Below are 11,168 nucleotides of genomic sequence, written 5' to 3'. Positions count from 1 at the left end.
TACTTATGCTGGCAGTTAGCGATGGTGGTATTGTGGTGAGCATAGTTGCCTTCCCGGTTTCGATTCCCGGCCATCGCAGTTTCTTGGTTTTTAAACCTCCAAATCAGAAACCCCAAGCTTGAAGCCGAATTTGATCCGTTTCGGTGAGATTTTGCTCCGAACACACGGGCGGGTTTAATAGAAATATAATTATTTCCCACCTCCACTTATCTTTCATTTAAAATGTAACTCAGATGTATTCTTTCTTGATGATAATGAAGGTTGTCCCTGAGCTGCGGTGTGGAGCCGGGATAGAATTAGTCGGATTTGTAAAATTCAGCGATTCTCTGAATATTTTCACTCTGCTGCTTCCAATTTCTTATTTGAATATCGATTGCTGCGCAGGGATTGTTTTATTGTTCATAAAGTGACAGACTGCTCACGCTGGGAATCAAAAATAATAATAGAAGGTGCTGGAAAAACTCAGCAGGTCCTGCAGCTTCTGTGGAGACGGGATATGGGGTTTCACATTTCACCTTGATTGAAGATTTAACGAATAGACCTGTTATCGAAGCTTTGAAACTGCCGGAGCTACTCAGTTCTCCCAGTATTTTCCATTAGAATCATAGAATGGCTACATCACTGAAAGAGGCTATTCGGGCAGTCTAATCTGTGCTGGCCCTCTAAATGAACAATTCACCCAATGCCACTCCCCGTAACCCTGCAATGCTTTCCTATACAAGTGAGTGCGGATGGATTCTATAAATAAGTTTCTGGTACCGTCTGCGATTGTGGAATTGATTCTGTAAATATCAGTCTCTGGTACTGTCTGTAATTGTGAGATTGATTCGGTCAATTTCAGTCCCTGGCACTATCTGCGAGTAAGGGATTGATTCTGTAAATATCAGTCTCTGATACTGTCTGTAATTGTGGGATTGATTCAATCAATTTCAGTCCCTGGCACTATCTGCGAGTATGGGATTGATTCTGTAAATATCAGTCCCTGATACTGTCTGTAATTGTGGGATTGATTCGATCAATTTCAGCCCCTGGCACTATCTGCGAGTGTGGAATTGATTCTGTATCTATCCGTCTCCGACTCACGAACAAGCAGCATTCGGTTTGGAACTAAATACCTCATGCGTGGTCTTCAGCTGCAAATCAGTAACTGAAATCAACATTTTCTGCAATTCACTTTGATCAGCATCTAATCATAAAAACTGGAGATGCGGAAACGGTCAGAGAACAATGAAAAATCGGACTTGTCCTTTTAGGAAGCTCAATTTGGGATCATTCCCCACAGGGCATTTGCTGTTTACGATCCCATCTTCACAAAGAAATCCTGCAGAAACATAGGAGGAGTGAGGGGGCTAGCGAGTTTGCTGGGACTGTGCAATAGTTAATACTTACTCACCTCTGAAGTGAGAATTAAACGGAAAGATTTAGTTGATTTTATGATTTCAGTAGGAAAGTAGAGAACATGTCAGCGAATGGGTGAGGGTGCGATCGCAGCAGCAATAAAAGAGGTTTAAGTCGAGACTGAGGCTTTTTCAGCGAATGAGACGTTTGCAAAAGCAACCATCCTGGTCTGAGACAGGAAGGATCCAGCTTGGGACTCTGGACTGTCCTATTTTCAATGGTATTGGAGAGTTTAGCAGCACACAGAAACCAAATGATTCATGCACTAGGACACCCAAACTCCTTTGCATCTCAGAGCTCTGCAATCTCTCACCGGTTGGATTCTGTGCCTCTTTTTTGTCCGTCCTGTCAAAATGGACAACCTGACGTTTTACTACTTTCTACTCCATTCGCCATGTCTTTGCCCAATCACGTAACATATCTAGATGCTTACGCCCTCTTCACAACTTACTTTCCGACCTACAATTGTGTCGTACTTACTTTACAGCCTTGCCGCATGTTCAAGTCTCATTTGTCACTTTTAGAGTGTTGTGAAGGGGGTGTTATTCACGCCGGTAATTTTTGAAAGCGACAGCAGAACGAACAACAATTTATACAGGAGTTTAAAACATGAACATTTCACCAGCTGTAATTCACCTGCCTTCTCCCCTCAACCCCGCACATTGTTAATTCTCCAATCATCTAATCCCCTCTTGCTCCGGGACAGGAAATGGGAATGCAGCCTGTGTCTGGGACGGTCAGTATTAGAGGAATGGCCTCTGCACCTAGCAGACATACAGAAGTGGTCACATTAAAAATCCTTTGTGTGGTCCAGAGGCCAGTCCCCCAGTATCTGCTGCTCCCAGGGGCATTTCCACTTCCTGTGCTGGCCAGTGCCCCTTTTCTACTTGTGATCGGGAAGTGAAGAAGTTCCATGTGGGTCAGGAGTGAGCAGGACCGAGAATGCGAGAGGTTGGAGCCGGGAGAGGCCGCAACGTTTTAAATTGGGCGCGGGTGAACGGCGAGGCTGGAACCAGGTGGATCCCGAGAGAGGGAGGAGTGGCGAATGCAAACAATTATTGTGATATTGGGGAAGGGGAGGGGGGAGTCAGACCAGCATGGAGACGGGGGAGAGGGAGTCAGGCCAGCATGGATACGGGGGAGGGCGATCCAGGACGGCATGGAGACGGGGGAGGGGGAGACAGGCCAGCATGGAGACGGGGGAGGGGGAGTCAGGCCAGCATGGAGACGGGGGAGGGGGAATCAGGCCAGCATGGAGACGGGGGAGGGGGAATCAGGCCAGCATGGAGATGGGGGAGGGGGAGACAGGCCAGCATGGAGACGGGGGAGCGGGAATCAGGCCAGCATGGAGACGGGGGAGGGGGAGTCAGGCCAGCATGGAGACGGGGGAGGGGGATCCAGGCCAGCATGGAGACGGGGGAGGGGGAGTCAGGCCAGCATGGAGACGGGGGAGGGTGAGTCAGGACGGCATGGTGATAGAGGGTGGGAGAAGGGAAGCATGACCAGCCTGGAGTTATTTTTAGTGGGGGAGGCGGGCGAGAGGGGGGAAGAACTGGCTTGAAACAACTACCCTGATTTTTTTCGGATATTCTTTGAAATAAATGGCCCGTTAACCTAATCTTTCTGCGTGTAAGGGCTGTGACATTGGGAGAATTCTCTGCTTCATACTCCGAATGTGATCTTTAGGGAGACGGGGCACATTCCTGCTGCAGTTTGAAACCTCCTCCACATGATGAGGCCGCTAGTAATGCAGCACTCGGCCCTGTGCTGAGTCAGCCCGCATGGTGCACCCTGGGCTAGAAATTGGACTCCCTGCTTTCGGGATGGAGAGAAAATAAAATATGACCACAGGCCAGTCCTCACCACAAGGGGACCTGCAAAACCTCCAGCACATTCGGGAGATGATCCTCGCTACATGTTTATTTCAACCGCGGAACTCTCTTCATCTGCCGCTCATGCTTCATTCAAGAATTGTTTCAGTTTCCACCCTTTCTCAGTGCCATCCCCGCATTGGGAGATGTTTTCTTCAACTTAGTTTAGAGTGGACAAAATGTCCACTGGAGGTTTAATAATTACACCCAAATGAAAATGGTCTAGAAACATCTGCATTCCAATAGAGATCAAACAAATCTCTACATTGGTATAGTCACCAATCCTTGTGATAAACTGTTCCCAGATCTTTTTGCTTCCCGCCACTAATTTTCAGTCTTTTCTGACCATTGCTGCCATTCTGACCATTGACCATTCTCACTCCCTCTGTAGGTTCCTATCAGGCTTTGCCCACTATTATTACAATCCCTTTCGGCCATCTGGACATCAGTGACCTTATTGCTGCCGAGCACTCGGCGTCCCCGGCAGATCCAGACGCAGCGACCCGAAAGTTAGGTCTGGTTTTCTGGATCGCGGAGCTGCTGACCAGGATCGAGTGGCTGTCTGCGGTGAGCGACAAGAAGGATCGAGAGGAAGGTGGGGGCGCGCACTGTCAAATGGAAGGGGCGAGGGAAGGTCTTGGGGAAAATTTTGAGATTAAGCGGTAAGATTTGTTCTTTATTTTCTCCGACTGTAACATCGAGAAGGCCGCAGTGACAGGGAAAAGCAAGGTTAGGGAATAGGCCTGGGGTCATGGCGAACAACATAGAGTGTAAAACTAGCCAGAAAACTGCATAAAAAATCACTCTGCACAATCATTTCTTCAATACCTCCGATTAGACGTGCATGTATAGGTCAATCTCGACCATTTCATTTTTTGTAAAGATACTAATGTTTATTTTGCAACCTGAGCCAAGAGTTCGAAGGAATGTTTACAAAACCTTTCGCTATTTCCTCATTCAGTCACGATCAACACTCAAATCTAACAAAAATACAAAATAAAGGCTCAGCCCCCACAAGAAGACAAACCTACGGTCCAATAATGTTTTAGAAAATGTTTAAATGTGACTTCAAAATAGTCTGGAGGAAATGTGATGAAGCAAAGCACGCTGCCCCCGGTTCCGTCGTGCAATCTGGGTGTCTTTGGGCATTACGGTGACTCTTTTGGCATGGATGTCACACAGGTTGGTGTCCTCAAACAGGCCAACCAAGTAGGCCTCACTGGCTTCCTGAAATGCTCCAATTGCCGCACTCTGAAACCTCAGGTCAGTTTCGAAGCCCTGGGCAATTTCCCTCACCAGGCGCTGGAAGGACAGTTGCGGATAAGCAATTCGGTAGAATTCTGGTATCGGTGGATTTCTCGTAGCGCGACTGTACCCGGCCTGAAGCGATGAGATTTCTTCACTTCGCCAGTGGAGGGACATTTCCGGGCTGCCTTGGTGGCAGCTGCTTCCTGGGCGCTTTGCCGCTGGTGGATTTACAGAGGCAGATACTAATAGCTGCAATAAACAAAGAACCCTTTTATTCAATCCTATTTGTGTGAATTGACTTATTTCGGAGACATTGAGATATTCCTTTTGCAGAGTTAAAGAAGGAGCTGAAGACCGCCCAGCACACTGTTGATCTGTAGGTGGGCGCTGCTGCTGACCGGGCTGCAGGAGCGAGCGCACAGAAGGTGAAAAAGTGAAGACCAAGGTCAGTGTGCAGCCTGCTGCCGCTGGTCACCATGGCAATGGGAGTGGCCCTCCACAGAAAAAGGGAAAACAGTGTCATTCACCCGGGCCTGGGTTGGAGCCTAGCCGACTGCTGTTTGCAGGGATAATGGCCAAGCTGGAGGATGAGGAGGAGGAGGAACCACCTACCACCAGGACCGTGTGAATCTCCACCTGTGGAACCGAGCGGTGCTCAGCATTAGTGAAAACGGACACTCTGTACAGTGACAGCGGAAAGGAGCCGAGTGAGGCAGCCAGAGGGAAGGAGGAAAGGCAGCAGGAGGCTGAGACTCAACGTTTAGCCCCCGGTCAGAATGAAAACAACCACATCAGGCCAATGAGGCACAGAGCCCCTCACCAGCTGCTTTCACAGCCACATTCTGCTGGACTTCACTTGGTAACAGCTGAACTCACATGGGTGGGTAATGGACATGCGCAGTAAGCAGGCATTTATAAAGCAAGTGAATGCATTGCATGTAATTCCAAGGAGCTGCTGGGTGGTGAACTAAACACTCGGTCTGGGTCCAAATGTTTCACTCAAAGAGCCTTTGTCTTGTGATTTTAATAAGCGAATGCGTTACCTTCTCGGAGTTCATGAGACAGCACCATCGACAGGATGGAGAGCCAGTGACGGGAGAGACAGAGCTGAACCGAATAATAAACAGCTGCTGCACAAATGCAAGACGGCGGCCCAGCAGGAGGCTGGACCCAATAATGACAGGGGACAGGGGGGGTGGGAGGATTCCCCCGTCACTGCAGGGTGAACATAAATATATTCACCTTTCATTTTAACATTTGTTTTTTTTTCCCCCTCATTGGGTTCCTGGTCGGGAAATGTTTCAAGAGGAAAAATAAATCCCTATCATTGTTAAAAGTCCCAAATGGTGTCAGAAGAAGTGTTATTTTGCCAGGATTTGCCACAAAACAGATAACCTGAATTGATGACATTTTCATTGTCTCCGAACTCTCCTTGACTTTCACTGCAGGTACAGAATTTACATTTCTTCCTCAGTCGTGCGCATTATTGAGCAAAGGCGTGTGCCGCGTATTCGCTGACAATTCCCCATATTGACAACTTCCCTGGAAGTTTGGTGTGAGTGTTACATCCGCGGATCTCACTGGCGGTCAGATTTTCCCATTGATAAACCGAGACACTACACAAAAGAGGAATGTTTCACGATATGAACGTGCTGATCGGAGGACAATTTAATTTCTTTCATTCAACAAATCTATCAATTTGTGGGTTATTAAGCATCATAAGTTCCTGACAGCAATTGAACAACTGTGAGTTCAATCAGAAGTCTCGGAAACAACTGATGGAAGCCCCCTCCAGTCCCACATTTTGCCACTTCAGCATTTTCATTTGTTACGGAGTGAAGTTAACCGCAGGTTTTTCTACTCTGTGCCCAAGTTCAGTAGTTCCTCGTTAGTATAGTGCTTAGTATCCCCGTCTGTCACACGGGAGACCGGGGTTCCATTCCCCAATGGTGAGTAGGCGTAGTCCTATTATCTTTATTAAGAGGAAACACCCGAAATGTCTTGGGCATTGTTTTATATACAGGAGAGAGTGCAGATAAAGATTTGGTCTCAGCGACAGGGAGATTCAGGAACAGCGGTTGTTTTTAGCATTCCCGGAATATTAAAGTTCCTTGAGAGGAAAGGCCCTTCACACCAACAGTCAGCCGACAGTTCTCTATGTGTCCGAACATCCGACGGTGGCTCTTTCACTTAAACTGGGCTGAATCGGAATTTCAGTGAAATCAGTGAATTGGCAGCTTGAACCCAGGACAGTTTGCTGAAAAAAGGTATTTTAAAACCGAGAGGAACCGGCCACACTCGATTTAGTAATGACTAACGAGGCAGAATTCATTAATAATCTGACAGTAAACGAGTATCTTGTAAACAGTGACTGTAACAAGACAGAGTAACTTACATTATAACATCTGCCACCATTTTGTTCATTAATTAAACGTATTTTTCCCTTTATTTGCATTGCTTTTGGATGGCAGCTATTCAGGATCCAGCCACTCATCCCCGCCCCCTCGCAACTTTTCTTTTCTTATCCCATCGCCTCTCCCTCAGTGAACACGATGATTCTCCTAATTCCAGTTCTTTTTTCTGGTCTCTGCACTATCAGCAGCTCCTTGGTACAGATGTTATTTTCTCTTTTGATCTTTCATTGAGTAAAATTTGGAAGATTGTGAAGGCCATTCATATTCCTCTCTCTTCCTCCTCGCCAATCTTTCAGTTTTCTTCCTCTGTAAATCTGTTTGTCTCTTGAACTCACTCCTAACCCTCTTCAATTCCCGACACTAAACAACAGCTCAGTCCCTACATTTAACCCACTGACTATTCCTTTGCCGAGATCTTTCCTCATGATTGCAGGAGGGATTCGATACATTTTTTTGTAACCTTGAACAAGTAAGATCAGCCCAAAACTATTCCCGCTGACTGGGAATCTCGGACCCAGTGCCACCGTCAAAGAGTTGAAGCCAGAGTTTTTACCGAGGGAATTAGAAAAAAGAATTCTACACACAAAGTGTGCGAGAACTTCAGTACACGGCAATTTATCTGCGTCAAATGATCATAGGACAAATTGCAGGACTGCAACCTACAATCTTCTGATAATCTTGCACGACACAGGGAAGTAAAACGCCTCATCTATTGGGCCATACGACCATAACAGCAACAATGCAACAACTATCATTTATTTTTCCGCAACGTTCAGGAACCTGAATCAGAAGGTAGAGAGCGCAGATTGCCCACGTATCTGATCCCCTCCTGAGTCTGAGTTATGATATTTTCTGTGAACCTTGTTTGTTAATGTGTTGTCTAAACACTGAACCACAATGAACTTACCAGGATCCCGATACTGGAGTTACTGACAACTGTCAGTTCACTCAGTGTTAAGAGACGGGAATCGGGCGGAATTGGGGACAACACATTCCCTGGGAGTCCGGATCCTCACTAAACTACCGGGAGGGGGAGAGTCAGGAACAGAACAACTGTGACACTCCGCTCTGTTCACTGACTCTCCATCCCTCTCAGTGAACCCAGTGACAGGAATTATTGATATTAATGGTTCATGAACAGCAAATATCCTGCAGGGAATTATCCCAATTGAGCGACTTAATGGGGCAAATGTCATCTTTAAAGGGTCTCAGTCCTTGGCCACAGTCTGGGACATTTTGTTCAGCTTCTGATTGCAGTGAAATGTGAAAAGTCCCGCAGCGACATAATGTTCCAGAGATACAGACACAGTAACAATCCTAATATTGAACAATAATGGCTGACGCTGTATCCATTTTACCCCTAATGTCTCTGATATAACTACATGATATTAGACAGACTGACAGGCTGTTATCAGATGAACACTCAGTACTTGAACATCCTAAACATCGGCCAACTGTGAACCTGCCTCAGCTCATCTGCTGCTGAAACCCTCATCCATGTCTATGTTCACTCTCGGCTTGACTATTCCAGTGCTACCCTGGCCGGCCTCCCATCTTCCACCCCAGACATACCTGTGCTCATCCAAAATTCTGCTGCCTGGAACTTCACCTGAATCTAGTCCAGTTGACTAATCACCCCCGTGTTTGTTGACCGACATTGGCTCCTCCCCCGGCAATGCCTCAATTTTAATACCCTCATCCTTACTTTAAAATCTCTCCATGACTTCACCTCTTCATTTCTCCGTAACCTCCTCCAGCCCAACAGAACTTCCAGATTCCTGCTCTTCTGCCATCTTGTGCATTCCGAGTATTAATCTCTACAGCATTGACAACCGTGCACTCAGCTATCCTGGTCTAAAATTCTGGACTCCCTGCTTAAACCCCTCCACTTCTCCAGCTCCCTCTCATCTTTAGGAAGCTCCTGAAAGTCTACCTCTCTGAGAAAACTTTTGTCACCAGACCTAATTTCTCCTTTCTTGGCTGAGCATCAGCTTATTTTTTTAACGATAACGCTCCTCTTAAGTGCCTTGTGAGACTTTGCAGCTGCAAAAGTACAGAGCTCAGTGATGGTGGTATAGTGGTGAGTGGCTTTGCTTTTCAAGCAGTTGACTCTGGTTCAATTCCCTAACATCGCAGTTTGCTGATTTTTTAAACATCTCACATCAGAAACCCCACACTCGGATCTTTATTTGATCCGTTTCGGTGAGATCTTGCAGGGAAATCACGCGCAGGTGTAATTCAAATAAAAAGGTTTTCAGCCTTCACTTATCTTCCATTTAAAATATAACTCAGGCTTGTTCCTCATCGCTGATAATGAAGGTTTTCCCTGAACTTTAGTGTGGTGCTGGGATAGGATTACTCGGATTCAGTAAAATTCACTAATTCTCTGAACGTTTTCCCTCTGCTGCTTCCTAATTCTTGATTTGAATGTCGATTCCAGCACAGAGATTGTTTTATTGTTCAGAAAGGGACAGACTGCTCACGCTGGGAATCTGAAATAATAACAGAAGGTGCTACAATCAGCTCCCAAAGAGGAAGGTTAGTAAATATTTCAGATCTATCGAAGGTTTGAATAATTGACCCCCTAAACCGAAACTATCAGAGCAGCTGAATTTTTCCTGCATTTTTCAATTTTTTGAGATGAGTTCTTTCAATGTTTCACCTCTTTCCCAACTCAATGTTTCCTGTGAAAATTTCAAGGCTGTGCTCAGTTGCTTGCGTATTTATGTTTTATCTGAAGTGATGTAGGTCATATCCTGAGAAATCAGACTGAAATCCTGCTTATTCTAGGGTAAAATGTACTTGGGTTTTGTAATCTGCCTTTCAGAGATAGCAGCATGACTTACTAGAAGGGAAATGGGCCGTGAAATCCAGACTTAGTTTCACTGCTGCCTGTGAGCAGAACAAGGCACAGCTGTGATGTCTTGAAGCGTTATACCTCTGGACAACTATTTATGTGTCCCTAATCTAAATATATGAACCCGCACCAATCACCCCGCATTTGCTGACCTAGAAAACTCGCTCCAGACCCGCCAATGTCTCCATTATAAAATTCTCATTCTCAATTTCAAATCCCTCCATGACTATTTTACTCCCTTATATAAGTGGACCTTGGAAATCGCTTCACTTGAATTACAGCCGCGTCAGTTTTCGGAACAAAATCTCATCTCATCAGAATCAACTCCTGCTTGGAGCCCCTGAACACAGAAATCTAAAATGTACAAATTGAGATTGTTGGGAATAGAACTCAGATCAACTGCTTGAAAAGCAGCTATGCTCACTACCAGGACACCACAGCTGACGACATGCAATTAATGGGGCAAAGTATCTCAAAGCATTAGCCATATATTTGAATGGTGGTTGGCGCCTCCATCATTATAACAACAGAAAATGGCGTTCAGCGGTGGTCAGACAGCCTGGCATTAAGATTAACTACAGATCCGATTGGTGAACAGTGTCAGGTTATGCTACATGGCATGAGGCGACTCTTGAAGTTTTGATCAGACCTAAAGAGAGCCGAAGTTCGGAAAGCATTAAAAAGACAGCGCGCTGACTGTACAGAAAAGCTTGTAAAACAGAGTCAGATAGTGTTCAAATGAAGCGCAGGGAAGCAGACGGATCCCTCATGGTGAGATTGCAGTGCATGGCCTGTGAGTTCAGTGAGTGGGAGATGGTTTCAAAAGGACCAGCTCCAGATTAGGTCAGTCAAGAAAGGCGACTGACCAGGACGTGGACCGGATTGATAGTGAGCGAGGGAGAGTCAAAGAATGAAAATAATAAACATAACTCCATAAACATCAGGCCAGAGAAGGCTGCGATTATATTGGCACAACTTTGGAAAAGTCAGCAAAAGCAGCCACAGTGACAGTCATTCCTGGTACTACAGAAGAAGGAAGGTCAAAGGGACTTTGTCAAAATGTCCACAAAATTCCCCAGATTGAATTCGGATGCTGCTGAACTACCACCCGAATTCAAAAAGTTTGAACAGAGCTATGGTTTCTTGATTCAGGTGTGCCTGAGCCAGACAAGCAAGCCATTACAATTCGCCTAAATTTGTGAATGAAGGTCTACGCAGGCTGAACATGTCAGGATTAACAGCAGAAGAGCTAAAGGATGCGCAAAGATATGCGTTATATTGGAAGACCGGTTCAGAATCACGTTCAACTTCAGAATTCATCATCGACATGTCATGTCATTTCCACCACAGACCGAACCCATGGACAACTTCATCAGCAGA

At 45.9% G+C, this 11,168-nt stretch overlaps 1 pseudogene; it reads right to left on the bottom strand.

The window, feature by feature from the left end:
- Window positions 1-4,337: 4,337 nt before the first annotated feature.
- On the bottom strand, window positions 4,338-5,588 carry LOC144672926 (histone H3.3A-like; annotated as a pseudogene).
- Between the last annotated feature and the right edge of the window lie 5,580 nt (window positions 5,589-11,168).

Source organism: Cetorhinus maximus, unplaced genomic scaffold, assembly GCF_964194155.1.
Source record: "Cetorhinus maximus unplaced genomic scaffold, sCetMax3.hap1.1 HAP1_SCAFFOLD_145, whole genome shotgun sequence".
Classification (NCBI taxonomy): domain Eukaryota; kingdom Metazoa; phylum Chordata; class Chondrichthyes; order Lamniformes; family Cetorhinidae; genus Cetorhinus; species Cetorhinus maximus.
This window is presented reverse-complemented; position numbering and strand designations above follow the sequence as displayed.